Here is a 6,612-nt window from a genome sequence, read left to right on the forward strand (position 1 = left end):
AAAGATGTTTGCTCACAGAAGATACAATTTGAATTTATTTTCCAACAGGATCACTGCTAAATATTGCAGTTTTCAGAAATAGAAACTGTTAAAATAATCAATATGATAAAGGAATTTTCTCTTTGCCTTTATTAACTGATTTTTGGGGGGATAAAAAGTTTGTAAAATATAAATCCAGCCCCATTGCATATTTTCTATCATGAAGTATCTCCCTTTCTCTCAATGGACCCTCTGATTGTAGAATCAGCCAGGATGATCTACTCATTTTATTTTCCCTAAACATAACATTCCTTTTACACCTCTCTGCTTTGCTCAACTGAATATCCCCATCTAATTATTTTCTTTATTCCAGGCTCTTCTTCCTACCAGTATTTGTTCTTTAAGACCTAGCTATGGTCCAAGTGGTCACTCATTATTCCCAGGTTCTATGTCACTTCTCTCCACATTTTATGTCTCATAAGTGACTCGGTACTAATACTCATTTGTTCATATAAATATTTCTGCTGTAAGTGTGTTTAAATCAGTAATGGGTTTTCTTCACAGCTCCTAGTTGAAGAATATGAGCAGGGCCAGTGGGAAATAATATTTCTAGTGCAAGTATGTAAAGAGAGGAGAGAGGACAGAGTGTGTGACTGTAGGGCTAGAAGGGTGCTCTGTGGTTCTGGTCTAACTTAGACTAGAATTAAAGATTTGGGTAATAGTCTTATGGAAATACAACCATGTAGAAAAACTGAGCATGATTTTGTTGAGTTTACCTTCAGTGCATGTTTCTGATGATGATTCTTCTGTTGCTTGCAGTTGTAATAGGGAAGAAACTTTGTATTCTATTACAAGTTAATCACTAAAGGGATGTTGCCTATAAGCTTAAATTATACATAATGGTCCATCTCTGGGAACCCTGCCTCCCAGGTAATAAGTGTTAAGCTAAAATACCTTTGCTTAGAGCACAGGAAACATGTTGACCAGACCCACCTGTGAATGACTGCAGGGAGGAAGAAATGAACACATCCCCTGCAGAGGCTGACTAGCACCAGGAAATGCTTGACTTTATTTCCTCTCGTTTTAGTATAAAAGAAGCCTGACTTCTGACTCAGGCAAGATGGTTCTTTGGGACACGAGGCCACCATGTTCTCCATCTGCTGACTTTCTCAATAAAGTCAATATTCCTTGTCCCAACAACTCATCTCTCAATTTATTTGCCCGTCGTGGGGCGAGCAGTATGAGCTTGGACTTGGTAACACAATGAAAAGGCACAACATAAATATCATCAACGACATGAGATCACAGCCTTATGTGGAAGGACATAAGGAATAACTGCATTTACAAAATAGGAGAAATAAGTCTGAGACCAAAGATAATATTATGTGGCAAATAGGTTCTGCATTTTTGGCTGAAGCTTCCTCAGGAGTTTGAAAAATTTTCAACAAAAATAATTTTGTTGGTCATGGTTAAATATTTAACAGTCTGGGCTTCCCTGGTGGCGCAGTGGTTGAGAGTCCACCTGCCGATGCAGGGGACACGGGTTCGTGCCCCGGTCCGGGAGGATCCCACATGCCGCGGAGCGGCTGGGCCCGTGAGCCATGGTCACTGAGCCTGCGCGTCCGGAGCCTGTGCTCCACAACGGGAGAGACCACAGCAGTGAGAGGCCCGCGTACCGAAAAAAAAAAAAAAAAATTTTATATATATATATATATATATATATAAATAAAACAGTCTGACTCAAAGGGAAACAAGTTCAAAACTCATTTGTACAACTGTTTGATTCTTCCTAATACTTTGTTATATCTTTTGAATTCGTTAGAATTCTGTTGTCACATTTATATAATAATTTTTTATAAAAGCAAAAGATATATTTTTAAAAATCTCCACCCAAAAATCCCTGATAAAGGGGATAAAAACCTTTCAGTATCTTGCACTATAATTTCCCTTTTTTTTCTATAATTAGTTACAAGTTATATGTTTTGTAACTAGGGTTCATTTTTCAAATGAATGAGGCTGATGGATAAAATGTATTTATTTTATTTGAATTTAATATAGTTATGCTATATTTATTTATTTGAATATTTTATATTACTGTCAGGATAAAATACTATCAATAGTAGGCAGAGAGTTGAGAGATTTATACTTCTGAAAGAAAAGAACTGTACTGAGTGAACTCACATTTGTAGAGCTTTACTCCTGAGCAGAGTCCATTGCCCATGTAGCGCAGTTTGGCTAGAACTCAAAAAGAGAGCCACGGTTTTCTGGCTTAAGCTGTCTGAGAATGGATTTTAGAGCTTCCAGTAAAACCAGAAATAGAGGTGGAATATGCAAAACAGGAAACAGCCACAGAATAGGAGACCTCGACGTCTGCATCTTAATTTCCATGAAAGCCTTGGCTGAACTGTAAGTGTATTTGTGGGAATGGAGGGAACTTCAAGGAACCCAGTGAAAAGCAATACTCTGTAATAACCTAAATGGAAAAAGAATCTGAAAAAGAATAGATACATGTATATGTATAACTGAATCACTTTGCTGTACACCTGAAACTTACACAACATTGTTAATCAACTATGCTCCAGTATAAAATAAAATTTTTTTAAAAAAAGGCTGAAAAGGCAGAATAAAGACTGGAGTTTGGGGTTGAGTCCTGCATTGTTAGAGGGCCTTAAACCGTGACTTTCTATTGAAGTCCCATCGTGATTACATTGTAGGAACAAAAGGTGTCAGGACTAAGGGATTCATCCTAAAACTAAGAGAAAAGCAAAAGATCTATCCTCTACAAGTTCAAGGTAATATGTTTGCTAGAACATATCCTCTACAAGTTCAAGGTAACATGTTTGCTTCTCTTTATAAGAAGATAATAAAATACTAATTCTTTAAAAAGTATCATTCAGAATATCAAGTGTACAAAAAATTAATTAATTTGATGAAGAAAAAGGAAAAAAGCACAAATCTACCAGTATCAAGATATCCAAAGAGGATGTGCAGATGGCCAACAGGCACATTAAGAAGGTGCTCAGCATTCCTAATCATCAGGGAAATGCAAATCAAAGGACTTTTATCCTGGTGCCACACCACCAAAAAAACACTTCTGAGAAATGACAGGGGTTGATCACATACTTTGCTGAGGAATATACAATATTAAGGTCATCCCCCGTCTCCCATGTGAAATCTTCAGTAAATTGTACACTGCTTAGAACTGATAGTGTGAGACTGGATTCTTAGCGCAACTTGAAAGGTGCTGAGTTCTGATGCAGGTGACTTTAGCATAAACACAGAAGTAGCACATATGGATGCAGCAGCTGCTGGGTAGCTGGAATTCCTGATTAAAATCAAAAGTAATATTTTTTTAATTGAAATATAGTTGATTGACAGTATTGTGTTAGTTTTAGGTGTACAGCGTAGTGATTTTCTTTTGCAGATTATATTCCATTGTAAGTTATTACAAGATATTGTGTATAATTCCCTATGCCATACAGTAAATCCTTGTTGCTTATCTATTTTATGTATAGTAGTGTGTATCTCTTAACCCCATACTCCTAATTTGTCCCTCCCTGCCTTCCCTTTCCCCTTTGGTAACCATAAGTTTGTTTTCTATGTCTGTGAGTCTGTTTCTGTTTTGTATATAGATACATTTGTATTATTTTTTAGCCACGTATAATTGATATCATATGATTTTTGTCTTTTCTGTCTAACTTATTTCATTGAGCATTAATATTCCCTAGGTCCATCCATGTTGCTGCAAATGGAAACCCTTCATTCTTTTTTATGGGAGTAATACTCCATTGTGTGTGTGTGTATATGTATGTATGTGTGTGTGTGTGTGTGTGTGTATATATATATATATATATATATATATCACATCTTCTTAAGCCGAGCGTCTGTTGATGGGCACTTGGGTTGTTTCCATGTCTTGGCTATTGTAAGTAATGTTGCTATGATACTAGGGTGCATGTATCTTTTTGAATTAGAGTCTTCATTTTTTTCTGGATATATATCCTGGATTGCTGGATTATATGGTAGCTCTATTTTTATTTTTTTAAGGAACTTCCATACTGTTTTCCATAGTGGCTGCACCAATTTACATTCCCACCAACAGTGTAGGAGGGTTTCCTTTTCTCCACACCCTCTCCAGCATTTATTATTTGTAGACATTTTGATTATAGCCATTCTGACCAGAGTGAAGTGATACCTCATTGTGGTTTTGATTCGCACTTCTCTAATAATCAGCGATGTTAAGCATCTTTTCATGTTCCTGTTGGCCATCTGTATGTCTTCTTTGGAGAAATGTCTATTTAGGTCTTCTGCCCATTTTTGATTGGGGTGTTTGTTTTTTTGATATTGAGTTGTATGAGCTGTTTGTATATTTTGGATAATAATCCCTTGTTGGTTGCATCGTTTGCAAATATCCTCTCCCATTCCGTAGGTTGTCTTTTTGTTTTGTTGACGGTTTCCTTTGCTGTGCAAAAGCTTTTAAGTTTGATTAAGTCCCATTTGTTTATCTTTGCTTTTATTTCTTTTGCCTTGGGAGACTGATCTAAAAAATATTGCTACAATTTATGTCAGAGAGTGTTTTGCCTGTGTTCTCTTCTAGGAGTTTTATGGTGTCATATCTTATATTTAGGTATCAGAAGTAATCTTATGCTGAGATTTATCTTGAGCAAAAATTGAGATACAAAGGAAAAGTTCACAGAACTGCTACTTCAGATATAAAATATTCTGTAATTTAAGTCAGGTGGCTTTCATGGTTTCCCAGAATAATATTTTCTCCATGCACACCAAAAAGAGACATTTACAGTAATATTTCCAGATTTCATATTTCATTTTCAAATCTGGATCTTGTGAAGCACTTATATCTTAATTTCCTGTGATATTTTTCTTGACACTTGAACATGAAAGTATTTCAGACTTCTTTTATATTATTTTTCTGAACATGAAATCAACTTTGGGAATAAATTAAACACATATATGATTTGGGCCACACTAAATTTTTATCATACTTAAGTGGTTTTCTTCTGCATATGCTCTAGAATGTTACAGTTCTCAGTGACTTTATTGAAGGCCTTTGCAACATCTTTTGTTGTGGTTTATGGATATTTTTCTTTTTTTTGACTTCATAAATTATGCTGATAGATTTCTAATAATGAACTCCCCTTGAACTACTAGAATAACATTATTTAAAATATTATTTCATGACATTGCTATTTGGCAGTATTTTATTTTAAAAACTGCCTTTTTTCATAGTGAGGTTGGTTTGTAGTTTAATTTTTGTACATTCCCCAGATACAGTTTTGGTATTAAGATTACGTTGCCTTCATAAAGTAGATGGAGAGTGTATAAGGGCATACGGATGAGTTTATTCTGGAGACACAAACAGAAAATGTTGTGGCATCATAACAACAAACCTGTGAATCTGCAAATATTGACCCAGTATTTTTCTACATTTTACAACATCTATGCTCTTGACGGGTGTGTGTGTGTGTGTGTGTGTGTGTGTGTGTGTGTGTAATTTAAGAATCTTACCTTGGTCTGTGAGCTTTCTATTGCATGGCCTCTGGGACAGTTTGCCTCGTTGTATAGAGAAATGTCTTTTTTTTTTTTTTTTTCTAAAATACAGCTGTAGGCCACCTCCTTGCATAGGAAGTTTGGCTTACCCATCTGTGAAAAAATAAGTTAGTACACAAAGTTTTCTATCAAAAAGTGTCAATTTGGCTTCTTTTGCACTTGATATCTTAAGCCCATGGATATCTTTCCAGTTGGCAAACATAATGTGGCTTCTGGATTGAGACTGAGCTCCTGATAACATGTAACAGACATTTAATGCCAGACTGGATGGGTGCAATTCAGACATCCCCACCTATTTGCTATGTGTCTTTGAGCAAGTCATTGAGATTAGGACTTAATTTTATCATTTAAGAGAATAGTAAAAATGAGAATAGTGAAAAATCTCTCGCTTTATGTTTTAGGTTTCACAAGCCAGGAATCAATCTGTTTCATAAAATATTTAAGTCTGTAGCACACAGAAGATTATAAATATTGTCGAAAAATCAACACTTCTCTCTGTTTTCTAAGCTCTAACCCTGTCAGAGAAATTCCTTCAATTTGTTAAAAAGTTACACCTTGGGTTTACATAAAGGGTAATCAGAAAAAAAATTGATTTCACTGCTCATGAATTTGTTGATTCAAAAAACATATTTGGAGCCTATAGGTTTTAATTTAATGCCCCTAGAGACTTACAACATTAAAAAAATATTTAATACCCATTTCAGAATGGCCCATATAATGTGTTACCTCTGTATTCAGTGGCAATAAAAATAAATGCCTCTTCAGATAAAGAGCGCAATATAATTAATTGAGTTCCATTTTTATTTTGCTTCTAGAAAATTTGGAACCAGATCAGTACTTACAAGAATTAACCTTTATTCAAGTTACAAAGTGACATCCATAACTTTGCTTCTAATAATTAACCTTATTTTGATTATATAGATATATATATATATATTTTTTGCAGTACGCAGGCCTCTCACTGTTGTGGCCTCTCCCGTTGCGGAGCACAGGCTCCAGACGCGCAGGCCCAGTGGCCATGTGTCACGGGCCCAGCCACTCCGTGGCATGTGGGATCTTCACGGA

General features: G+C 35.7%; 1 long non-coding RNA gene across 1 annotated transcript in view; it reads right to left on the minus strand.

Annotated features, from left to right (window-relative positions):
* Positions 1–5,594, minus strand: part of LOC132593374 (uncharacterized) — a 40,583-nt gene extending 34,989 nt beyond the window's left edge. Inside the window, exon 1 of the long non-coding RNA XR_009558777.1 lies at positions 5,506–5,594. This is a non-coding gene — a long non-coding RNA (uncharacterized lncRNA). The remainder of the gene's footprint in view (positions 1–5,505) is intronic.
* Positions 5,595–6,612: the final 1,018 nt, after the last annotated feature.

The sequence above is a fragment of the Globicephala melas genome, chromosome 14, assembly GCF_963455315.2.
Source record: "Globicephala melas chromosome 14, mGloMel1.2, whole genome shotgun sequence".
Taxonomy (NCBI): Eukaryota; Metazoa; Chordata; class Mammalia; order Artiodactyla; family Delphinidae; genus Globicephala; species Globicephala melas.